At 38.6% G+C, this 27929-nt stretch overlaps 1 protein-coding gene across 1 annotated transcript in view; it reads right to left on the bottom strand.

Moving 5' to 3' along the window:
- The window catches only part of LOC122793189 (A-kinase anchor protein 2-like), a 383212-nt gene extending 355608 nt beyond the window's left edge, over positions 1 to 27604 (bottom strand). The window contains exon 1 of the mRNA XM_044061015.1: positions 27195 to 27604. The gene's annotated coding sequence lies outside the window, so the exon portion shown is untranslated. The remainder of the gene's footprint in view (positions 1 to 27194) is intronic.
- Between the last annotated feature and the right edge of the window lie 325 nt (positions 27605 to 27929).

The raw sequence follows: 27929 nt of genomic DNA, 5'->3' as shown, positions 1-27929 counted from the left end.
CATCTTGCCCTAAATCTGAAAAAAACTAAACTAGTATGTTTTACCCCTAAGAAAACCACTCCCCTAGATAAAAAAAACTCTTCACCATTCAAGCCCAAGACAATGCCACTATAAAAGTTGTCACACACACTAAACTACTAGACATTATTATAGATGAAAACCTTAACTTTAACCTACACATAAACAATAACATCATAAAAACACACCAAACGCTTGGTATGCTCTATAGGCACCAACACTTTCTAGCCTCTCTACTAGACAAACCCTTGCAACCACCTTTTTATTACCCTCTCTCCTTTATGGTGCCCCTCTCATCACTAATATCCAAAATTCTACAAAATCCAAACTTGATATGTGTAACAACAGAATAGCCAAATTTGCCACTAAGACCAAATTCTTATCCCACCACTGTAACTCACTGAACCATTTAGGCTGGCTGGAACTCCTCCAGCATCTCTCATTCACCCAACTAACTACAGCACACAAAATAATCTACATACCCACAGACTGTCCTGCTTTCTCTGCACTACTCACTCAATACCAGTCCAGCAGGCAACTAAGATCTGAAAATGATCTACATCTAAAAGTAGAAAAGCCCACCTTACCTGCTGGTCAACTCCTCTATTCCTTCACCATTGCCAAACTATGGAACCCACTTCCACCTTCTATAAGAAACACAGACGGCAGCACCACCACCTTCAAACAAATACTGAAAAATCATCTGCAATCTCCCTGGCGATGTACATGCTCTATAACCTAATCTCCTCCTCCTTATATGATAACTAAACCCCTATGCTTTTTGCTGATATTTTCTATATCATTATTATTTTTATCACTTGTTGATACTGGTACAATAATGCTGGTAAATATATCTCTGTTAATACCTCTCTGACTGAATTCATCTGGCTGTATATACTACTGTAATCACTATCTGTAACACTGTATCTACTTTTGTACCAATTAATGTTTAATAGTTTCTGTATCTGTGTTCTTGTCAGAGCTTTTCTCCCCGGGCCGCCACTGAAAATGTGCTCTTTTAGGCTCAGTGGACTTTCCCGGTAAACAAATGCAATAAATAAAATAAATAAAATAAAATTGTTTAAGGCTTTCCTGCTTCAATCATTACATTTTAGCCATTTCTTGATGATAAATCAACAAAATCTCTAGATTTCCTACCAATGCCAAATCCTCCTCTCATCACTGCACCTCCCTTCACTCTTTAAACTGGCTTGAACTCCCCAACCTACTTGACTTTCACCAAATAACCACAGCCCGCAAATTATTATTCCAACCCACTAACTGCCCTGCACTATCCAATATACTACAAGCATATACCCTCCTCAGACCCCTTAGATCTTCTCACCAAAATCTGATCACCGTTCAAAAACCCAAGCGCCCAGCTGGTCAGTTTCTCTTATCCTTTACCCTAGCAAAAAAATGGAATGATCTACCCTCCTCTCTAAGGACCTGTAACAACCATAATAACTTCAAAACTCAGCTTCATTCCTACCTCTATCTAAAGAGGAAATGCAACTGCACTCTTCCACTCATACCTCTCAAGCCCTCCTCCCCCTTCACTCCAGGCTAACCTTTTTTCCTTCCTAACCTCACTCTCAACTGCTGATTCGTATATGTAACTAAATAGTAAAATCTAGCGATTATGCTATAAGCTTGTTTTTATTTTCTGAACAAAATTGTAATTGTTTTTGTCTTATTCTTGTTGAAGAAACCCATTGTTTGCATTACAAACTACCTTTGAAATTTTTCATGTTAATAAACTTTGTTCTGTGGAGCTTTTCTCCCCGGGCCTCCACTGAAAATGGGCCCTCAAGCCCAGTGGACCTCCCCGGTAATCAACTGGAATAAATAAATAAATAAATATATCCAACCCAGATGTGTGTTCTCACTAATACAAAGAAATATTTGGAGCCATAGACAGAATTTACTACTGCCTTTTGCTTGTCCCCCTCGCGTTACAGAAGGTGAACCTAGCCAATCACACATGTGCACATATGTGAAACAACATTATGGTTTCTCCTGTTTTAGCGACACAGCTTGGGAAGTAAATTATATAATTTAAGTATTAGCATTAGGTTAAACAAAATTAAATATTCATATGCAACTACATATGAAGATGGTAATGACTAGCTAGCACTATCACTTCTAATAATGAGAAGATGTATATGTTCTGAAGGAAAATATGAGTCTGTCATCAGTTGTAATAATGCAGGAAAGTGATGAAAATATTAAACAGTAAAATGCAGTGTACTCTGGCTGTAATGTCAGTGATTAGTAAGTCAGTAGCAGTTTTCACTCAGAATACATTTTCATTGATGGTATATCTGGTAAGTCAATTTTCATAATGTATACATGATATCTTCTTATTGGTAAAGTGGAGTGGTCTTCCCAGTGAGGGGAAGAAGCAGAACATTCATCACAGCTGGCAACTGACAGTATTTTTTGGTTTGCAGCACTGTCCCCCACACGATTATACTTTGTGGGGATTTCCTTGGGCATTATGAATAGTGTCTAATTCCTTATTTGCCATGGAGCATCAGATGGCATTAGCATATCATGTAACTCTGTCTCCAAAATTATGTTCTGCTTGATGCTTTATAGCTGTTTGACCTTAGGAGAATAGATCTTGTCATCTGGACATCTTTCATCCTTGGGACATGACATAAGGTTACTATTCATTCTAAAGTGTGCAATGAATTATCCATTAAGGCTTGGGTAATGATGCAGTCATCTATCCATCCAGGGGCACAGCTTTGGCCATCAAACATGGTTAAGGTAGCACTGGTTGTCCTTTCCTCCTTCTGTCCTTGAGACAGTTTTGTCATCCACCCCTCTTAAGTCAAGCCCATGACATCAGGTATGAACTAAATGCTAGGCCTTGGTCTGTGATGCACGTTTTCCTCATGCCACCTCCCTCACCTGCTGTGTATGTTAGGAGACCTGATTTTAAAAGGATTTTTTTGGCTGCCATTTATTAGCTCTATAGTCACATTCTAGGTCATGCTGGCCAGTACTAAAACTTCTTTTTGGCTTGCTATTCATGATTAAAAATTTTTAGTTTAGTGTTTGTCTTCTGACATCCACTTTTACCAAGTCTATGTTTGGCCTCGTGTTTTGAATTAGGACTAACCTTGCTGGTGTCATGTCAGTGGTTACGCATACTGTGCTTCAGTATGTAAAAAGATAATTATCTATTGTGTGTAGTGATGGTCTACCTCCTAAACATGTGTCCTTCATGATTTTATTAAATGTGTGAGCAAAACTTCCCACTAAACCATTTGTGGCAGAATGAGGGAGAGCAGGCATGAGTTGTTTAATACCAGTGTGTTGTATGAGCATTGTGAATTCTTCAGACATGAACTCAAGATGGTTATCAATGAATATTTATTCTGGGAAAAATGTTTCTTTGAAATCTTGACTGTAACAACACAGTAGCCTTAAGGGTCAGGGGTGGTAGAGTCCATGCAAATAACCTCTAAGCATTTGGGATACACATCAGCAGAAATTAGAAAGGCAGGCTCCACGAATGATCCTATAAAGTCATTATTTTACCAAAACAGTGACAACCATTCACAGGCATAGAATCATTTGCTTACACCGTGTGTTTGTGTGTGTGTGTGTGTGTGTGTGTGTGTGTGTGCTCAAAAATGGAAACACCATATGTCAGATATGCAATTGACAAATTACAGTACATTATAGTACAGGTAGGCTAATATAAAGAGATGCCAGAAAGTTATTTTCATTTAAGCTGCTTACTGCACACTGAAGATGAGGCCAGATCACATGACTTGTGACCTAAACTTACTGATTATTTAAGGAAACAAGATGCACATTTGGTTCCACTATGAAACTTCAACTTAAGTCTGAATGAAGCTACAGCCAGATGAACCCAAACAAAGGTTCATCCATTTGAAAGACACAGACATGTTTTTATTAGGGGGGGGCAAGTCCCCCTGCAGCCCTCAAGTGTAAGGGTTTGGCCCTACATGATACCCCTTACTGGGTCTATATTATATGATTGAAGTTTTAAAACTTTGACGCTCATATGATCGACACCATATGAGCAAAGTTTTAAAACATCGAACATATAATAAAAATAAACAAAAACAAAAAAAAACTACCTATACGCTCTGAGCAGCCCCCGCCACTTAAATATACCAACTCTGAGATCTCTCTACAGTGAAGTAAAGGGAAATATTCCCTACGGCGATCTCCATTGAAACTTGCGAGCTTTCAAAAGTTCGCTCATATGGTGTTGACAGACAGAAAATATGAAGCAAACATCTGGGCATTCTGTGAAAATCTGGTCAGTTGAAAGGTATGAGTTGCCACATCATTTGCTTTATACTCGACCATTGGTCAGGAAACCCTGGCATACACATGTGTCATCCCACATTTAATGAGGATAGAAAGCCCAACACTAATATGTGAAATTGTACAACACATTTATACAGCTACTAATGCTCTAACTACCTTAATCTTGTAACATTTTCAGTAAAAACTCAAATCCCTGCACTGAACCCTGTCATGAACTACTCACAAATGATTTTCAACAGTTTTTTTAATAGATGTCCAAATCTAATATAATATCTACAGTCATCAGACTGTTAACAACTGCACTTGTTCTGATGAATACCCATTATGTTAACAATTCTAGCATAGTAGTATAGTTATTTTTGGTAAACTAGTACTTCTGTACAATATCACATTAATGGAACTCACCTTTACTGAGTTCACGATCCAGGATTTAGCAACCTACATAGATAACAAAACTGTCTTCAAATACGTCCAATGTTGTCAGGAAATCTTCCTATATCTCTCATCTAATTTTGTTGTGGGTTCTCTTCTAGAACCCAAGCCATCCTAATTCCCCATTACTCTGCCACCATTTGCTCCATCATATAATACAAGACAATGCTCCATTTGGCATATGTAGTGCTAAACAAGTTTCCCAACTAGAAGATCCCAACGTTTTATAATCAAAATAATCCAGTGTTTAAAGAACTGCTCTTATTTGTATAGGCCAAACCCCTGTCTCTATTTTCTGTGGCCTCTACACTCCTGCAAGATGATCGTAGGCTGTCCTTCTAAGCTATTTCAAACCACTCTATTACTTTCTTTTCCTCAAAAAGAAAAACTCCTCTGTTAATACCCAGTCCAAAGACTTGGTTCTGTACTAGAATATCAACAAGGCCCAATGCAGGGAAACTTTCATCATCAGCTCCTTCCTCCCCATGCATATGGACCAAGACTCCTCTACATATCAGACAGAGTAAAACCTTAGCAATATTCAAACTTCACTTAGATGAATGGAAGGGATCTCATAAATTCATCCCAGGAGTCATTGACTATAAAATGTAACTATGCCAAAATAAACATTATTACTTTTTGATACTCCTAATTCCTTCTTCTGTGTTTCTCCCTTTTCTACAGCTTCTCCCCATTTTTCTTTTGTCTAGCATAATCTAAACTGAAAATATTCTATCTATGCCATCCAGTTTAATTTTTCCTCTTACTAGCATCTTCTGAACTATTAGTTTGCCTTCATGGGTTCTACTTCTATGGTGAAGTTATCTAAATCTACAATGATTAACATACAATTGGCTAAGAATAAACTGATGAGCATCTGTTTCAAAGGGGGTCTGTGCCATTTGGGTCCATCTATTTTTACCGTCTGAGTTACTTTTCTTCTAAAGTAGCTGCTTTGGTGTTATCATTAGCAATGAAAACTGGAATTCTTTTGCAAAAGTACCTTGACAATACTACAAATTAGAAAGCAGGTGTTTATTTGTGTGACAGTCTTTGACAAATCAGTGTAATAAGACGTGCCTATCACTCCATGACATAGAGGGAGCGTTGTGGCTGGTTCATGTGTACATACTGCATCACAGTCTCTCAGCTCCTTGTGGGGTAGGTACAACATGTGCGGGTTGTCTGAGGCACAGGCATGAGACAAGTAATGCAGTTGTATAGCTCCACTTCTGCCCTCCTCTTCCACCGATCATCTCATGTTACCTCATCCCCCAAGCTATTCTAAAATGACCAGCCCCATCACTTAAACAAGGTAACCTATTCTGCTATATTTCCACAGGCTGTGTGAATATTGTAATTTGTTTGTATAGAGAAACTGCAGCTATCATCTACTTTAGTTATAATTTTGTCCATGAATATTTTTGATTACTGTTACGTTTGTAGTAACTACCATGAAACTTTCTACACTGTCTTGCAACATCAGGCTAGCCTGAAAGTGAACCATAGTGGTCAGTGTTCTACCACAGTTAAATGTATATAAATAAAGAAATAAATAACAACTTCAATAAATTAATAATTACTAAAACATAGAGACACAACAGTAACATCATATTTTCATTAACTGACTTATGCCTTTTAAAAATTATACCCTGCATTAAAATTTTGACCTTACTCTGTCTGACATTTTGGAAGTTAAGAAGGTTAAGCTGTACAGTGCACATATGAAATCAAAACTCATCTGCCTTTAAAGCAACCTTGTGGTGTTTAAATGCATGTACATTTTTATACGTGCTCATTTGTCACTTCATTTTTATAATGCGTTGGAGTGTTGTGAGCAAGCAGAATAATAAAACGGTAATGCTAACACAATATTTTACAACTTTTGTTGGCATAAAAGCAACCCAAACTGAGGTTGTAGGCAGCTTTGTACTGTGATTTTCTTTTTTTTAATCGAGACAGATTTGCATGATTAATTGATTAATTACACATTGCTGCTTAGATGTTCTCATTCTAGGGTCTAAATCCATCACTGTTACTGGCTTTACTGCAGTTCTGGGAAGCCACACAAAGCTGCTTATTGGTTGTCACTGGTTGTGCAATAAGCACACTTACCTTTGTGACTAGATTACTGGAGCACTGTAGGTAATGGACTCATGCCTAGTAGCATTTCAGAGACAGTGGTAGTAGACAGATTTTCATACCCTTTGCATTTGTCTGGGTGCATTTGTAGTCTTGACTGATGAATTCAGCTATATGCACGTGGTCTGTATAAACTTGTAAAGGCACATGTTGAACTGATGTCAGAAATTTCACTTTACTGAATTAAAGAATCTGGGTCAACTTGTCCTTCTAGGAGCAAGATATTTATTTTAGAAATGTGGAGAACACTTCCAAGCAAAATTCCAGTTTATGCAAGCTACAATCTTATCATTGAGATGTTACAATGATCACGTCTGTCTGTTTGTATCTCTCTCTCTCTCTCTCTCTGTAGTCCATTTTTGAATATAACCGAATGCAACCATTAAAGAAATTCAGGATGATTCTTGGCTATCACTGGTAACAGTTCTCCTGTAGGTATAGCCAGACAAATGTGCCCTCCACAAGACATATGTTTAAACAACTTACTGTAGTCTGTAGCACTTTTTGTCACTAAAAATGTCAAATAACCATTCGCATATTTTCCTGCTTTGGCACATTATTGTTTTGAAAAACTATATTAATGCAGCTAGAGCTGATCTGCAACTAAATTCAACTACTTGAAATTGCTTTACTCCGTGTATTCATTTTGAATACCTGGGCCATGGAAGAAAATGGCCGTGCTTGGATCAGATCACATACACATTTAGTAAAAGAAAATATAAACAGACACACATACTGCTACATGGCACTTAAGTGCTAAAAGGATAACTCTCCTAGGCAGAAGTAACCCCCTTAAGAGGCAACCCAGGAAGACTGATAAAGTTATTTGGTTAGAGTCAAGAGTAAGGAAATATAGACTATCGGAATCAAACAAAAAACTATGAAGCAGATGAAGCTGTTTACTTCCTCATATCCATCATCCTTTGCATTAAGTTGCCAGACAGCAGGCAATTGCGAGGGAGACACACAAATATTTGAGGAAACCAGTCTGGAAGTTGTAAAACATGGAAACAGAATTTGATAGTAAGTGATGACAGACTAGTTTACTCTGTCTGCTTACTCCCATTATGTGTTATAATATCACAGATTGTACTTGAACCCAAGATTCCATTTTGTGTAACACAGATATTCCTCTGTGCCTGTCCCATGTATTCCTTTAACTTATTACAGTTTGTGCTTTCCCATGCTGTGAAGAGATCACTTCAAGTACCAGGCATTCATTTCTCCTGCAGCCAGGATATAATAAAATCCAGCTTCATAACAACACTCCTTTTAGAAAGTTTTTGTTCCCTTTAAAACAATTCCTGGTTTAATTTTACATTTGCCAGTCTGCTATTTGGATAACCAGTCTTATCAGTCTACTTCCCCTTCACAAGGGTGGACATTCACAGTCATTTTTTCTACAAAGTCTTGAATGAGCTACTAAGCTAAGTATTAAGGTTAACAGTTTAGAATAATCTACAAATTCTAGCCTTCATTTTATTAATGGTCTACCGCTGCTCTAATGGGAAATGCTTTTATACATCTATAATTTTTCTTTCTCTCTGCATGACCTCTTTTTTATTTTATTTTATTTTATTTTGGTGACATGTCAAATATAATATTCCCATTTGGGCACCAGACTGATCCACTTTATTTTTATTGAGATATGTTTTAAATAGAGTGATAAGGTATATTTTATCTGCATTTCTTATGTCTTGCAATTATCAGTATACATATTTAAACCTTACAGCAATCTGATGAATGAAAAGGATATCAGCTGCAAGGCTTTCCTTACTTTGATAAAGCAAATCCATACAAACATTAATAAATGCAATATGTACACATATGTAAACACCTCTCTAACAAGTTTTCAGACATTTAATACAGAGTCTAGAGCTTTCACCATTGTTATATGCATACAGAAACGTCTATTAAATAAATTACAATCATGACATTTAGAGAGTTATTTTACTTATTTTGTTTTCTGAAACACTCAATGGCTTTTCACTGGCAACTTGATGCCACCAAGATAAACATCTCTGCCTCAGAGCTCCAGGAACTGATTTTCAGTCCTGGCCACTGGTTACTGTCTATTGGGAGTATGCATGTGTTTTCTCCGGGGGCACTCTGGAATCCTTTCACTGCCCAACAACATGCTGAATGATTTAACTACTTTGTTCTAAACAGCCTTTTTCTCTTTCTCTCTCTCTCCACACACATACACATACATATATAAATATATATGGGAGCATTACATTTGATCAAGTGTTCATAACACTGAACATCTGTAATGCTTACAGAAGTGATAGAATGATTATATGATTGCTTCTGCCAGCTCTGAACAGCAGGGAGTGGGAATTTGTCCTTACCCCACTGTTGTTTAATCTACAAGTTGGTATATATAATTAGGAGGGGGTAGTGGGAGGTGCACCCCGCCACACAGGGATTCAGGTGGGTTTCCACATGGGGGTTCGGGGGGGCTTGTCCACCTTTCAAAAACATGAGTTTGTTTTTTCGATGTTTTGATCATTTAGGATAGATGTTTTGCTGTTTGCTCTTCAGGTACATTGATACTTTAAGCACATCTATATATATATATATATATATATATATATATATATATATGTACTTCAACATATCTACATTATATAATATTGCCATATATTTGCTATATATACTTCTGCATTATATAATATGTACAAACATATGTATATATAGATGGATAGTAAGGTAAGCCATTTCATTAACAAGGCATTAATACAATACTTGATTTATAATTCATCTGCTTAGTGAAGAAAATTATGTCACTTTTTTCTTCATAAAAATAAGTTCATATGTCCTGGCTGCACAAGAATGCTGCTGAAATATCAGCAAATAAATGGAATCAGCTGCCTTATTGGGTATGTTTGGTCTTAGAGTCCTTCCTTTCCTGGCAGAAATAAATGAAAGGGTCTCAAATACTGGTGCCATCACTATAAAGATCAACACGGAATGATAACATTGCTCTTCAAACATGGCTAGCCTAGCTTGCTTGCATAGGACTACATCTAGGCATTCATCTATATAATGTAGAATCAGCTTGGAAACTGGGATAACATGTCCATGTGATTGTTTCTCTGGGCAGGTAGAAAGTGGAGAATTCCTTTGCAAAGCTGAGTTTTAGCAGAAGTGAGAACTGCTATCCACCCACCTTTACTGAAGTGAAGTACAGCGGAAGTCCTTAAGAGCTGTGTAAAGAAGCAGACAATATGTGCAGATGGCATTGTGATGTCCCCAGTCTAGGACAGTAATCAAGGAGCCTCAATCCTCACCACTGACACTGTAGAGGGACATTCAGTTGGAATACAAATGGATAATACTCAGTATTTACTGATGCAGACCTCTCTGCATCATGCACAATTTCCCTTAAGAGCACACAGGGAACACACTCAGCCCAGGGTTTGGGTTTCTCTCTTTGTCTCTCCCCATATTCCCAGTATGGGTCCCCACTGGTGGAGCTAAGTCCTCAGCTGACTGCCCAAGTCAAGTCCTTCAACAGCCTCTCTGTGAAACCAGCTCTTCGTGCCCCTGCCCCAAACAGCTGACACATACTTTTTGAGATTTGATTTTCACACACACACACACACACACACACACACACACACACACACACACACACACACACACACACACACACACACAGGAAAGTCTGGCACAGATTTACTAGCTATGCCCCCTTCTGCCCACACTATAAGGTAGTTACACCACCAACAGACATTCCAAAGCCAACTACTCTAAGGCTCTTGCAAGGGTACCCAATTATATTGAGTGAAATTAATATTAATACAAATGGTAGTTTGACCAACAGAAAGGCTTTCAGGAGCAGCAAGATTTGCCACCAAATATATGTAAGTACTCTCAGAGATTAATATGTTTTCTAAGAGACCAGCAACAATGAAAAGTTTAAATATATTTAATAATAAATAAGGAAAGAACATGAAAATGTTAAATATTTATTTATAATAAATACCATAGTTTCAATCACAGGAAATATTAAAAAAACACTAATGAATAGATTCACACAGTTACAGAAAAACAGTATTTAACTAATCTCACTATATTTTCCTAACTGATTTATAGAATTACTATCCCTGGTCACTTACCAGAGAAGAGCAAGATGAAGTAGGTGAGGGATCCTTCTATGTCAGGTTCCAAGAAACAGACTGCTGCTGAGATTTCAGTCTCCTTTAATATTAAAACATTATTTCTGTACACAATGACATCACATACATCTGGTCTTCTGATTTCTGTTTCCCATGCAACCCCCCCCCCATTGCTAGAAACTGCCAGGATGTAGCACCTATTTGTCAGTAATACACACACACACAGAGCCTTGCTAAGATCTGCTGCAGTTCCTGGATGCCGTAAAATGATAAAACACATCCATTCTTTCTACAGGAGCTAATAAACCATACCTCTTACAGACATGGTATCTCTGGCTTCATTAAAAACTGTGAAATAACATCTTTATGGCCTAGGCCCAGTAATTAATTTCTTACTATTTCTCAAAGTTAGCTGAAGCTGAGCTTAACCTCTTATCTTCCAGTATCCTCTGTTAAAACATATACATTTAAACAGTTACAATACAGTACAGTTTGATATACATGTACATTTCTTTTCTGTGCAGCAGGGCTCACTGTTGATACATTTTTAACACAAGCAACTTTACAAATACATGTTTAAACACAAGCATGTGTATAGATCAGTTTGATATACAAATGACATATAGATCTTTACAAAATTCCAGGCAGCTATGCTGGCATATATTACATATCTGCTGTCCTACTTATCCTGGCAAAGCTGGCAATACCTCACATCCTCACAGGCATCACTGCATGGCACATCACCAAATTACGGCACTGTGCCGGATTCTGATCACCCCCATGATAGACGGATTGTGACTAGCCTGGTTTGCCACTGTGTCCCTTACTCTCCAGTCAATAGCATGAGAAATCTGAAGACTCCCTCCTAACACACTCAGAAGGCTCATCTGATGGAAGGTCGCATCTTATGTTTACTCACACGGAGCAGTGGGGGACATCATAATTATGGCTAGGTTGCCATGGAGCCCAGGTATTTACAGGGATAGGAACGGATAGGACATAACAGTAAACATTCTTTACTCAGTTGTTACACCTTTAGGAAAATATAACCAGTTTTCTATAAGACTGAGGAGGTTTTCATAAAACTGCATCATTATCTCACAACAAATAGAAATTCCTGCAGCTTATTAGAAAAACAGTGTCATGAAAAATGGGTCTGATGTCAGGCAGCTGTGGGGTAACACTTGTGAATGCAGTCCCCAAATGAATGCAGGAAAACTAAGACACAATGCATGCTTGCAATACTCTTCAATCGATGGAAACAAGCAAACAATATCCACATCCTTAACATGAGTTGCTTGTATTTGGGCACAGCTGTTTACTTCTAGAGGTTTCCATCAAACACTACAGATGAATGTGTGTGTGTGTGTGTGCTGTATTGATGCATTTTTTTGTATTCCACAGTAAAGTGAGTCAACACAAGCTGCCTTTCCAAGTACTTTAAATTCATGTGACAGCTTTGTTTGCCTTTGCTGTTGAGATCATTATCCTGTGCCCAGAGAATGCTTTCAGCATTAAAAACAAAGCCTTTCCAGATCATGCAGAAAAACAAACAGGCACATCCAAAAATCATTTAAGAAACAATATTAGGATATAGCATACATAACCCTAATATACCCAACAAAAGGGGGCTATGTTTTTCAGCATCATCTTATATGTCCCATAGTTACAACTTTGATTCACCTGTGCTCCCCTCTTCTGGGTGACCCAAATTTCATTGCCCTTATTTCCTTGCAAGTAACTTGAGTGCTCATCTGAATTAAGAATTCTTGATTTGAATGGCTAACCAGTCATTTGGCTATTCAGACTGAACCATTAAATACAGAAATGTCCCAAGACAAATAACACTCATCCCTGTGGCTGTTCTTGCTTTAGATACTTAATAATAGCAGAGAGTTTTCAGAACCATTCAGTAACACTTATGTCTTGCATGATTCTCTTTCATTCTCCCTTAAGTGTGCATTACTACTTTCAGCAAGATATGCCGAGAGAGGGAGTGAGTCCATTATGCACACAAACATAGATATAAACACATATGTATGTATTTATATATATATATATATATAAATACATAGATATACGTTTATGGTTGATACGTACTTATTGTGACATGCATTCATCTGACAAGCATTTGTCTCATGCTGATGGTTTTGTTAAAATGTCGGTAGTTACAGTAGTGGAATTGTATTGCAGTTGAGCTGTTCAGCTTTAATATGGCAACAGTTTGACTTGTAATATAATTTCAGAAATTATACTCATTTTCTGTGGGGTACTGGGGGATGTGGGGGGTGGTGGGCAAAGCACCCATGTAAAAACAATGTTTTTTTTTTTTTTTTTTAAGCGATTGCTGTGATGTCCATGCTCTGGGTCAGTAATCAAAGAGCATGAATCCTCACCACTGACATCAGTGAGGGACATTCACTTGGAAAAAAAATAGATACACACAGTATTTCCAGATGCAGTTCTCTGCACCAAGTGCAATTTCCCTTAAGAGCAGACAGGGAACACATTAAGTCCAGGGGCTGGGGTTCCCTCTCTCTATCCAGGCCCCTAGTAAGACTTCCCACTGACACAGCTGCAGAGTTGAGTCCTCAGCCGAGTGTTCCAAGCCAAGTCTTCACCCACCCTGTCTGTGAAACCAGTGATCTGTGTTACTGCTCCAAGTAGCTTGACATAAATATACTCTTTAAGATTTTATTTTCACACACACACACACACACACACACACACACACACACACACACACACACACACACACACACACACACACACACACACACACACACACACACCTGGGAAAGGCTGGCACAGATTTTTTAGCTATGCTACCCCTCCCCAGGCTGTGAGGTAGGTACTACCACCAGAACACTCCAAAGCCAGCTACTGTAAGGCTCTTACAAGGATACCCAATTATACAGAGTAAAATTAATACTAATACATATAGTATTGTTTGACCAATGCAGCAAGGCTTTTAGGAGCAGCCACAGTGTCACCAAATAAATAAGAGTATTCTCAAATGTTAAATAGTCTCTAAAAGACCAGACACAATGAATGTTTAAATCTATTTAATAATAAATAATAAAAGAACATAAAAATACTAAATATCTATTTACAATAAACACCAGAGTTTCAATCACAGGAAATTTCAAAAATAACATGGATAGATTCACACAGATACAGGAAAACAATACTTAACTAATCTCACTATATTTTCCTGACTGATCTAAAGAACTAATATTCCCTGATTGCTTACTAAAGCAAGGCAAGATGAAATGGGTGTATGGTCTTCCTTCCTGGTCAGGTTTAAAAAACAGACTTCCCTGAGACTTCTAGCTCACCTAGTATTAAAACATCATTTAAATGCTGGATTACAGAATGACATCACATACATCTGGTCATCTGACTCTGGTTCCCACACTACCCCCTTTATTAGAAACTGAGCCAGAATTTAGCGCACATGTATTACCATACACACAAATGGAGCTTTACTGAGATATGTTACAACATCTGGAAGCTATAAAACTATTTTAAAACTTCCACCCTTCCTGGGTAGCAATTAGTTCACCCCATAAGGAAAATACAGTAGGATTCCTAGTCCTGGTTTTCAGAGATATTTTTTTCTGCAATCAGAACTACAATCTTTATGGCCTAAACCAGGTAATTTAATTTCAGACTATTTTTAAAGGTAGCTGGGCTGTGTTTAACCTATTCTCTGTTATAATATATTCATTTCAACAGTTACAATACAGTCTAACATACAGGTGTATTTCTTTTCTGTCCACCAGGACTCACTGTTGGTACATTTTTAACACAAGCAGCTTTACAAATAAATTTTCAACACAATCACCTGTACAAATCAGTTTGATATACAAATGGCATAGAATTCTTTACAAAACTCCAGCTAGCTATGTTGGCATATATTACACATCCACTGCCCTCCTTCTCCTAGCATAGCTGACAGTACCTCACATCATCACAAACAGAACTGTAAGCTGTTCATTTACATTTGTGATTTGTGATCACTTTAGTTCGGTGTTTTTTGTTAGGTGTTTGTGTTCACTGATGAACGTTTTAGACATATTTGCTGTTAATGAAAGTACATTGGTGATGTAAAGAAATCCAGTCCCTTTATATATATCTATATATATATAAAGCATGATATCATCGAAGCTGGCTGGACATAAAAACACATGCACAGCACGTTGGTTTCTGTGTGTATGTGCCTAGAAATAAAGGCAACCCATGTACACGAGTGCACAAACACAAATGTCTTTCATTAGATATTAGTCCAGGACCTCTTGTTAATATGCTTTAACACATTAGCAGTAGATACTTTTTACAACTTGCATCAGATTGACTGTGACCTCCACCTGTGGCTGTAAAGGTTACTTTTACTGCATCTCTGTGTACTCTGAATTCTGAATTATGTCCTTCAAAAGTGTATAGTGAGAAAGAGAGAGAGAGAGAGAGAGACAGACAGACAGAGGGAACTTTTTCTCATTTCACTGCTCACTAATTTGTACTTTTAGGAAAGAACTAGCAGCTATGTATATAACAAATACTGTGTGTGTATGTGTGTGTGTGTGTGTGTGTGTGTGTGTGTGTGTGTGTGTGTGTGTGTGTGTGTGTGTGTTAATCAGGATAATGTTAAAAACTTGCTCTTTCAAGGTCAGGTCATTTAAACAAAACATTAAAATGAATCAGCAGAGATGGAGGAATTGCCAGAATAGTGGTACTAATCCTAGCGCTGCCATGTTCTGCTGTTTATGGTTTTGTAGGTATCTCTGCAACACTCACAGTACTCCTTTCTTTCCACTTCCTGATTGTTTAAGTTTGTGTATAGTATGCTGGGTTAATGTGAACACTTGAGCAGCACACTTGGGTGTGTCACTTCTTCCAGTTTCAGCAAGGCCCTTCCATTTCTGAATAGATCTCTGTGGCCTTGCTGGCAGACTTAAGGACCCACCTGGCTCTTGCTCCTTTCCTCCTTGCAAACTGTGATCCTCCCAGGTCCTCACCCTTTTCCTTCCTCTGCCCAGAACTGGAACATAGAGCCATTCATGAGGTATTTTAATTATGAAGAAACTGCTGCACTAAAACCTCACCCATGCAGTCATAAAGGAATAATTTAAACCTTCACTAAACCTGTCAGTGTAATCATTTAGTTCAGTTCACTATGTTACTATGTGTATACACACACACACACACACACACACACACACACACACACACACACACACACACACACACACACACACACACACTCACAAACATATGGGTATTTAGCCCTCTCTTCAGTGTTTCTGGAATGGTCAGTATTCCATTTTACTGCTATTAAAAACAGCTGACATGACAGGCTTAAGCAAAAACATTATTTGTCAGGATTTAACATATAGATATCATTATCTAGTTTCTGAAAAATGACACGTAAGGAAAATAAATATGTATAAGTATAACACAGTAGGAAGGACGCAATAAGGAAAACAAAGGGAAAAAACAGAAAAAAATGTAAAGGCTAAAGGAAAGTGGATCCACATACTATTGTTTCTACTATATTCGTTTTCATATTCCAACACTAAATCTGAGAAAGTTTTATAACAATAGCATTCAGTGAAGATGTCCGACAAGGTCTTTTCTGGAAAAAAGGAAGAATACTACTTTTCAAGCCATTTAACAAAATATTATAGCAATACTCCATGAATGGGTTTTGGTAATGCAGGATTTATCCACTGTTGATGTGGTCTGATCCTGAGGGTGAAGCCCGAGTGATTAAAAGGCAACCATGGGTAAATATACATTACCCACATCCAGTCATAGATTATTGTTATTATACAATGACATTATTATGAAAAAGAAGTTGTACCTTTTCTAAACAATGTCATTGTATTTGTGGACTCTTCCACGGACCCCTGCCAGTCTGGATCACATAGGATGTATACTGAGCATGTGCTAAGCCTGTAAGTGGCTGCATGTTACATTGAAGTACCTGAAGTTCATTGTTTTCTTTTTCTTTTTCTTTTTTAGTATTCAGGAATGTCTTGTGGTGCCTTCTATGTGTAGTGTAGTAGGTGCAGTGAAGTCTGGGGAGGTACTTTTTCTGCAGAGTCCGTTTGTCTATGGAATGATTTATATATGCGGTCACAGCACTGTGAGTTGCTATGTTTTTTTTAAGTTGGTTTCCATTATTCTGCTGCTCAAAGGAATATACTCTGTGCTGCATCCAGGGCTGCGTAGACATGCAAACACCCCTCTCCTGACACATACACCATCCTCTGTGGAATAAAGTTGAAATTGCTATGCTGCAAAATGAAAAGTGAAACTCTGAGAGCTGAAACTAAATGACATCCTCAGCACAGCATGAGCATTTACTAATGTAAAGAGACAGAAAGCAGCATAACAAATCTGACTTTTTTTCTTATTTGACAATCAACTTGTACTCTGTACATTGCATGACCAGGGGAAAATGTTTTTCAGGTGCTTTGCTAAAGATGATGACATGAGAGATGCAGGGGTCAGTGTATCACTTCACTGAGTTTTGTTAAGGACCTACATGAGGTACTGCATATTGATATAAAAGACATATCTAAAAAGAATACATAAAGCATACATCGATTGAGGTGGTGCAAAGGAGAAATGCAAATATGAAGAGGACAAAAGAGGACCGGTTTATAAATGTAAGGTGGAAGCAGTGAACACTTCCAGCTTAGTGAACTGAAGAGAAGAGAGGCATGCTACGGACTTACAAATCTGTGACAAGAAAACTGTTTCTCATCATTCATCTGACTTGTGTGTATCTCTGCTGCATTTATTTATATCTGTTAATAGTGGATTTTCAGACATGCTGCATGCATTACAAAAATTTGTATGCAGCCAGTTGTACTACAGTCTAATCCTGTTAACACCTAAAAAGACAAGCACTGGGTCTGCATTCCACTAACTTAGATTAATGTGGAACAATTTGCTCACATTCAGTCAGTATGCAAGTGGAGTTTGGAAGAATCAAACTCAGGTCTTCACAAAGTACGTTTGTCCATATCAGAACCTAGTTAGTAATTCTACCTCTAGTTCTGTTCAAAATGCAATGAATTTAGGACACAGCCTTAAATCATTGCAAAAATAATGTTTTCAGGGAATAAAAATGCCTTAGTACATGCATTGGTTCACCAGTTCTTTCATGGATGCAACACCCATTGAAGCACAGTTGTAAAAAAGAAAAAGGATTTGGAAAGGGAGAGCAACAAACATGATACATTAATTCCTTATGTTTTCCACTTTTCTCTTCAAAATGTTTGGCCCCTGTGCAGCAAACCATGAGTGGCTCCTGATACCTCTTTAAGATGGTGGTACCACCAAGCCTGACAGAGAGGATTGCTGATTTGTGGTCAGATTTAACCAGGGATGAGAATATGTGGGGTGGGATACGGGAGGGGGCTAAGTTAGTAAGAGCCAGGTCAAGTAGTTTTAAAATTTGCTCTAGTCCAGATTATTGGCATTAAGCTGAGGAAATGCTGACCATATCCATTTTACAGGTGCAAGTGTGCCAGTTAATGCCTAGATAATGGAAATCCTCTAGTAAAAAGGTATTTACTTTATTTAACACCCCAATAGTATCTTTGGTGGACATTGATGAGGATCTGCATTTAGCAGTGAAGTAATAGCTAGATCTATTAATGGTGATTTGGATCTCCAGGTGTTCCAGTTTAGGGTTGTGAGTAATTTGACATGAGATGATGATATTACTCAGGGCATGCAGGCATGATGGTTGCTAAACCACTTCAGACTTCACAAGTGCTAATACTCTGCTGCCCAAAGTCCTTAAACAAGGAAAGTTCTGCCCAATGCCCCTTCTCACCCATGACTTTCAACTACCATGGTTCACGGGAAAAGTGCCAGCAGAGTGGACAATGATACATGGAAAAACGATGCACAAAGCTGGTGACGTATTAGATTCCAAAATCTACAGACTCAGTAGTTTAACATTACTTTTCATTTTGATGACATACAATTTGTAGTTTGTGTTTTTTCATCAGCTAACTGAGCATTATATGTATAGGGGTATTGTGCTAGTCACAAATTGTAAGTTGAAGCTGATAACTCAGAAGGACTCTCTAGAACCCCCTGCAAGTCATGAGAGACGTCATGGACGCTAGAAGACTTCTTCATGAAGAACCCTCTATGTCATTTACTTCTTTCTTTACTCAGACATTCTTCTGCTTAACTACACCTTGTACAGTGGTTTGAGATTATGATGGTATTGAATGATCTCTCAACTTTCTGGAAAGTCAGATTCTGGGAGAATGAGGGGCACCAACCTAACTCTTTTAGAAATGACTTGCTTTGATTTATGAGGTTTACAGAGTTTAACATTTTGAGAAGACTGCATAGTCCTAATCTGCTCTTTGCCTTCAGTCCTTGGTTGCCTTTCACACATCTGGTTGTTTATTGCAGGAAAGTCAGTCAAAACTGTCATTAACTCTGAATTTAATATTTTTCATAACTGTGGTCTAAATCACACAACATGTCACATTTCTTTGTATACCCCGAGTTCTAATTTTGTGCAGTTCCTTTTGTGGATAGACTCAGACTGACTCTAACAGCCACACTATTGCAGTCTGAATTAGGTATTCTTGAGGAAAAATGAGCAAAATACTCATTACCACTATCATTATGTCTTTTGTTGCCAAATTCTGTCCCTCAATCTGATAGTAAGTTGTTTATGTATTTGTTTCACACAATGGTTTCTACCACTGTGATGGCAGCTTAATTTCATCCCATTGCCTTTCCAAGCCTTTTTCATGACCACTGGCTAATGCATTTTTCAGGCACCATCCCTTTCTAAAAAGCCCAGTCTTTTTCACATAACCAAGCTGCCCAAATGCAGACTTTCTTGAAGAAACCAGTACATGATATAAATATAGTTAATTGCAGAGAAAAACAGCTATGATGATTATGAGGATACCAAATTTGAATTGCAGTGTGACTGCAAGTATTGAGTCTCAGCATGTAAGATACAGAGGAGAAGAGTGACAGGCATGGAATGATCTGGATCTAAAGGCTTGTAAGAGAGTACGCTGAGCGAAGGTAAGGAGACAGAAGGACAGAGAAGGCTGGGTGGAGATAAAGAGCAATTTTTTAAATAAAAGGTGGTAAGAGCATGAGATTCTACCACACTAATTGCGTAATATGCAACATGACAGGAATTTCAGGAGGGATTTGGGACAGGTACATAACTAGAGTGCTAGCAGGGATTGGGGCAAAGAGCTGCAACTTATAGATCATTCCCATGACTAGTTAAGCTGTATGTTTTGGATTTGTGTGTGACTGATTTATATCCATCTTTTGGTTATTGGTCTGCATTCTTCTTCTGATTACAAATATTCCCATCCAGTGTCTTGTCAGTAACATAAGCAGCTAATACCTCACAATAGTTAGTGTCCTTTAGCATGTCTCATCCAGAGTGATCTATATGAGGACTACAGCATTTTTTTAACTTTCTTGCTGCTTCTGTCTTTGTGAAGCTTCTGGTTGTTACTACTGGCTTCATGCTTACTGTACCCCGAATCCCCCAATTGCTGCTAGCTGGGTACCTCCAGACATAGCCCCATAGCTGGCCTTAGGCAAGGACAACTAGGCAGCCTCCTAGGGTGCTGCTGCAGCAGGGGCGCTTTTCCAGTATTTATTTGGTGTAGGTAGACTTGGATGGGGGCACCAGATGGTGTGATAGGGGGCTCCATGAAGCCCTTTTGCCTAGGGTACCAGCTGACCTAAGGCCGCTTAGCCCCTCATCGGGTTAATCCCTGACTTTTCAGGGAGTTAACTTATGTGGTAGCTCACATGTAACTCCTGTCAAAGAGGGATCCATTGGGAGTAGTTGGGTACCATCATACAGGTGGTGGCAGGTCACAATTCCTAACAATGAAAGTGGCTAGTTCAAGGATATCATTAAGTTGTTGCCACTCCCTGTACTCTGAGGCAATGACCTGTAAGGCCCTTGATCTCCACCAGGGGGAGCGCAGGCATCCCATTTCCCCAAATACTCTCACCAGGAAAGGAAAACTGTCAATAGGTGGTTATAACCTATCTGTTGGGACAGCTGCTGAACCTGGGTCACTATCAGCCCTGATGGACACACTTTCTCTGTGCCATCGGCAGGTATGAGGATAATGGTGTCTTTATGAAAGCCACAAGACAGAATTATAAACAGAAGGCACACAAATGTACAAAATACTGATGTGGACCCATAACAATTTCATTTGTTTTAGTCCTTCATACAGAAGGCAGAACTCACAAAATACAGAATAGTTAAGTTGCAATAAAGATTTTAAGATATGCACTGCCCATCTTTTGAGATAGTTTGGGCTACTCACAGATTTGAGGGGTGGCTCCTTTTGTATTCTGTAGTTTTGAAGTAAAATGTTGTCTGTTTCATGGTACACAGAGGTTTTTAAAATAAGTACTTTGTGAAAGAATGTGTAGTTGCAAATGCAATATTAGCTCTGCAGTGGAGAAAGAATAGCATCCTTTATTGCAACACTTTCTTTTCAGATTGTTTGGTAGCATCACTCGTGGTGTAAATGAAATTATAATCAATCTGTGCTCAAGTCCCATGTAAAACACTTTCCTCTGTATGTCTCTAGCAGAGTCCTATAGCTTTGCCAACCTTCTGAATAAGTGCTACTAGATTTGTATTCACCCTTCCCTCATTATTGCTATGGCCGTGAATCAGTTGTCAGTTCCCTGTACTGCAGATGTCAGCCAGAAGTACTTCTTTTGTGTGATTGTTACACATTTAACCTGTTTTGTGCATCTTCCTCTACTGCTTTACTTAATGCTCTAGTAATGTCATTATTTGTTTTTCTTTCTGACTTATTTATCCAAAGAAAGTAATTTCCTGTTTGGCTCCACCTTTAGCTAGGTTTTCCGTGGATTCTTTCTTTGAACAGTCTCTGCCTTTCCTGCTTCATTTTATTCGGCACACTCCCCTGGTTTCCTTCCTTCCTTTCTACCGTTACCCCTATAACTGCTGAATGCCATTGTTATTGCTCTCATTTGCATTTCGGACACTTTCTACATGTACCATGACAATGAATTCTTCCTTCTAGTTGTACTCATTTCCTTCACAAAGTGACTGCTTGTTTTAAATTATACTATTCATTGAGAAAATATCACAAGATCTACATCCCCTCTCAGTACAGGACCATGAGTGATGATACTAACTAGAAGAAAACTGGACAAATGAGTGGGAATAAGCTGTGCTCTTCAGACAGGTGTTGCGGGATCTTTATCATCCGCTTGAACTTCCACCAGGACAGACAGCTGGGACACTGGTTTAACAACCTTTTGAATGACAGCATTTCTGGGGTGCACTATCCTCTTCATGCTGTCACTACTGGTGGAATATGAATCCAAGTTCTGGATATATATATATATAAAAACTGCAGTCCTCTGATATTCCTGGCATCGTATTTCCATGTTATATTATTGTTTCTTCCTGTTAAGTGTTAATTAGCAAGTTCAAAGGCAGCACACTTGTGTATTAAATCCACCCCGTTGAGTTTCATATACCTTACCTTCTGGTTATGACCTTCCTTTGTTACATTGTTTATGTTTAACGTCATGTGATAGAGACCACTAAGACCAGTTGTTCTCAATGCTCAATGAGTTAACTGTTTTATTCTCAGCATTGCCTTCCTTAGAAATGCTACATCTAAAAAAATCCCAATCTGCCTGCACCACACGCTCCAGAGACCTCAACCTCATTACCACAGTAAACAACATGCTGGAGGGACAGGTTCATAACCCAGAAACTGCCCATGCTATGGAACAGACTACCCATACATGTCAAACAGAGCACATCACTGGCCCTCTTCAGGAGAAATCTTGATGAGTGGAAGGGAAACAGAAAGTTCACCCCGGGGATCACTCCAGTGGCTCTACTCGACAGAGGCACTGGGAACTAAGGTCGGGTGGCACGATGCCAGGGTAATCCCATGGGCTAGGCTTGTAATGGCTACAGGACCATTAGCCTAGTATACACCTGTGAACCTATGAACCTATGATCCTAAATGAAGAGTACTCAGTGGGCAAAACACTAATTACTTGGTAGGGAAGGCGAGAAAGTCAGTTTTTAATAGCAACATCCGTCCAAGCAGGTATAATAGAAATACAAAACAGTGACTTTTTATTTGAAATACTTGTGAAGTGTGTTAGCTAGTGTGGCTGACAGTTATAGAAGCTATATAGCATGTCTTTGGCAGTAATTTTAGTGAAAATGGTGACCATTTGCTAATGGGCTTCATCCTTCAACTATGAGTTTGAGTCCCACAGTCTACATCTTGCACAGACTATGAATCTGATCAAAGCTACACAAACAGACCAAAACTCCCAATTCCTGACTGAGGAATTTGTGTTTGATGGGTCTTACGGAGTTAACAAAGACACTGTATAAACCTTGCGAGATGCAAATAATTCATGGCATGTTCACTTCCATGGAGCAATGAAACTCCTTGTCATGCAGAAATGTGTGAAGGATAATAATAAAAGGACCATAAATAATGGGAAAGGCGCTCATTTGCTTAGGCCAGCAGTTCACATTATGTTGTGTGAAATCATGAACTGGGTATTGTAAGGCACACATCCTACAGGGCAACTGAAACTTGAGGAAACCTCCCCAGCTGATTAGGACATATGGTAACTCTTAAGAGCGTCTGTAATATTAACTGCAGTATTTCTTTTCTTGAATTTTGTTTGCACCTCACAGTTAACCTTTGGCTACCACAGTGCCACACCCTATCCACTAGGTCTATCAGGCTCTCCCAGTTCCTCTCAATTTACTCTGACCCATACTCATGGCCATTGAGGAGATCAAGACATTCTGGTGCAGTATTATATTGCTGCTGGAGGGTTTTCTACTAAGGCCCTAAATAACAGTTTCCCTGTATGCTCACCTGTTGATGTCCAAGGTGCAGAGGTACAATAGGGAAGTGCAGGCATATTGTCCTGCCTCTGCATCATCTCAGCCAATGTCCTCTATCCTTCCCTATAAAAACAATGCCCCACCCATGTCCCTGGCGATCATCAAGGATTGAACAAGCAAGCACCCTCCCTCCTCAGGGATAGGCATACCCATCCCTTCCTGCCAGGGTGTCAGACGTCCAAGCCACTAATCGAACCTGCATTGCCTGGGCTCTAGTAAAGGCTTTATCCCTGACATGATGTTGGCTCTCCTTCATTTTAAATTAAACAGTCATGTCCTGACAGATAAACTGCAATGACAAAAAAGTGCATTAAAGGTAACAGGTAATGCTGCCTGGGAAGAAACAAGAAAAGGAGTCCCGATGGACATAAAGATTTGACAAAGGGAACAAAAATGTCATCACATTATTTACTTCCATTGACTATCATGATAACACTTAAGGAGTTATTCTACTTGAAGGGCAAAAGCCCTTTCCAATCGCTGAGGCAGCATGCTGTGTTAATGTGCGTCCCAGAGCTTCCTCTGAGGCAGCATGCTGTGTTAATGTGAGTCCTAGAGCTTCTTCTGAGACAGCATGCTGTGTTAATGTGAGTCCTAGAGCTTCCTCTGAGACAGCATGCTGTGTTAATGTGAGTCCCAGAGCTTCCTCTGAGACTCAGTAAGCCCCAGTTAGGATCTGAGAATGGCTAACAAACGTAGGTCGATTAGTCTGCTCTGTCTTTGAATATACTGTTATACTCCTTCTTTACTGAATTTCCAGAGCTTTTGAAAATATTCTGTTAAAATTCTTTCTTCAGTGAGTTTGCAAAATACAAAATGTTAATAAAAAAGTTATTTCCAAAACTTGTCCCTGATATGTGTTTATTCTTGCAGCTACGCTAATTAGTGTACTGCCATTGTACATCAAACACTAAATGCTTAAACATGTACTGCTGGGGTGGGGGTGGGCAGTGGACTTCACCACAGCAGTCCAATGCTTTACTTTGGTAGGGGGACTGCAGCATCTGTCATATTACATAGAGCTGAATAAAAATCAATCTGAGACAACTTGTTCTGCTTTAGAAATCACTAATCAGTCTAAACCTATTTTACATTATTTTCAAGTTCTCAAGAACAAAACAGAGCTTCTGGGGATTGATTGGAGTTGCAACATATTGCATATTTAACAGTGTACTGCTAAACTACATTTGCTTCAAAAACTATTGAGCAAAAGTTCTCATTGGGGGTTGGCAACTATTTTTGCCAGACAGACAAGTTGAAGGAAGTGTACTTGTGAAACTGGTATGCACATACATTTTAAATACCTTTGATATATCTGTCATTAATTATGATGATGAGTAATTCTGCACAGCCTCAGGAGAGCAAAAAAAACAGAAAAAGTAATACAAGTAAGGCAGTGATGTAGGGCTGTCTGAGTTATAAATGATTATAGTAGTGGCAGAATAAGATAAACAAAAAACAAGCTGACTAGTTTTGTGTGTCTTATACATTTACAAATAACTCACTTACCAAAGAAAATTAAGTATTAAATTCAAACCAGAAAACTTTTATATTCTATGCTAAAATAATGGGGGAATTCCCACCTTTTCTACAGAAACTTATTTGTACTGATGGATGTTGCATTATGAAATATATTCAGGGACAAGCTGTGCAGAGACTAATATCAAAACACAAACCAACAGCGTATTTAATGAATTTCAAGATGGAAAGTCCGGGACATAAAATGGGTTTGGCATGAAATTCTTCTTTCTGCCTAGCTTCAGGGAAGGAGGAATACAAAGCTCTTCTGCAGTAGCCCTGAGGGAGAGGAGCACAACATAAGAACCCAGAATGCTACTGGCATCAGTGGACTACCTCATAGCAGGTAGCACAGGTCTGACCCTGTTGTCCATGCTGGTGTATTTAAGGGAATTTGGCATAGAAGTGCCTTGCTTCCCCAGGTCTGTAGCATAAACATGACTATTCAGGTCATTGGCTATATGAACAGATGAGTGTGGTTAGATATACTGTTCAGCACTTGTTGCTGTTGTGTGAGTGACCAGCTAGCATACAACTTTACATTGACCCAGGAAACTTCTGAAACAGCACACTCAGTTTGGAACATTCTAACTTGTGTTTGAAATATACCTCATGCTCAGTATTTTATCCTAACAGTGTTGATTAAACCTGACTTTTGCTTCTCACTGATGAAAAAATGTGAAGAGATATATTTACAAACGAGAGAGATGGCAATGACATTTTTTTCACTGAAAGAGTGGACCAGCCTTCAAGGAGAGAAGATTAGTGAAAGAATTCAGGCAGGCATGGGTATGACATAAAATAAATCTTACGAGTGATAGGACAAATAAATGTTTGCTTAAGTAGTATCTACAGCTTATTGAGTATGTTGTAAAATAAACAGACTAAGTGGTTGTAACAGTCCTTATCTGCAGCCAAAGTCTGTCTCTATATTTTATCCCCACACAGCCATCATTTGCATGTGCTTAGTATACCACTATATTAGCACACAGTGTTCACAGTTATAGACCCACAACTGCACTCTGGGCAAATATAATGCTGATAGTGCAATGTTTCATGAGAAAGTATTGCGATTCTGTAATGATCATTGGATGAAATGTTAGACTAAGATCTGTCTGTTTTCATGTGGGCTGCGCACAAGAACATTAAATGTCTCAGACCATCCCCTAATATGGAATGTCTAAGTTTCTTAAGCTCTCCACTCACTAACACCAGTACTTGTAATTAATTGTTTTAGCAGCAGGCAGTTCATAGTGGCATTTCCATCCCCCCGCCCTCACCCCAAACAACGCCAGAAAAAAACAAACTTTAGATTCATTTTTTCCAGGTAATGAAAACTTGGAACAAAATATATCTGAAGTATAGTTAATGATGGACACAAATATCATGGTCCCTTCCACACCAGACTAATCAGAAAAATGTGCAGGAATAATAATATTTTCAGAACCACCTCTGTAGTTATTGCCATGCGTTCAAAGCTTGTATTACCACACCCTGGAACTATTGCGCACAAGCTTTTCATAATATAAAAATGCACTTTTTATTCTTCTGGAGAGGAATGCTTAGCACTAGTTTCACTAGCTTTTCTACAGAAAGATGAAATATTTCAGAAAGTTCAAACACAGAGAATTGTTTTTGCTCATGATGTACTGCATAGCATTACTTACTGTGCACTCCAGTTAATTCAAAGCAGAAAGAAGCACAGATGCTTTATAACGTTATATCCAAAACAATGTACACTTTATATCCTAGTCCAGCTGAAGAGTTTTTCTTTTCTAGCTGCTACCCAGATTTTTCCTGGTATCATCTGGGGTTAAACAATAATGTTTTTCCTCTGTTTTTGTAGTTTTGTGACTGATGGAAGAATAAATTCCAAATATCCAAGTCTAATCATAGCTCTATGCTCCCTGCACCACCGATTTTACTAACAGTCAAACGTTCAGCTTTCCTTGATTCCTTAAAATCTTCTTGTCAGAGACTTTGTCTGCTACAACTGCCTCCACAGCTACGCACAGCCACAGACCTTACAGATAATCAAGCTTGCATAAAAATCATGACCACAAGGACTCCACTTCCTTTCACCCTTAGCTGTTAAATCACTGTTCAGCAACCAGCTGTGATTGTAAATTCTGAGAGAGAGAGGAGGGGCTTGTTACGGCTTCTAAATGACAGATGTGTCATCAGATTACATTCTCAATAAGGGAAATACATGTCTGCTCTCTGTTACAGAATTCAGAGATAGCCTAAAAGAGAGAATGAACAAACTTCTAAAGGGCTAAAGTATGCCAGTGAATATTACAAATCCTAACTTTAATAGCATATCTCCAGTAAAATAAAAAAAAGTGATTAAAATGTTGGAATTAAACTAAGTGCATGACCATTTAGAGCCAGGGTTAGTGAAC

The sequence above is a fragment of the Protopterus annectens genome, chromosome 2.part0 (genome assembly GCF_019279795.1).
Source record: "Protopterus annectens isolate FY-2018-M chromosome 2.part0, PAN1.0, whole genome shotgun sequence".
Lineage (NCBI taxonomy): Eukaryota > Metazoa > Chordata > Ceratodontiformes > Protopteridae > Protopterus > Protopterus annectens.
This window is presented reverse-complemented; position numbering and strand designations above follow the sequence as displayed.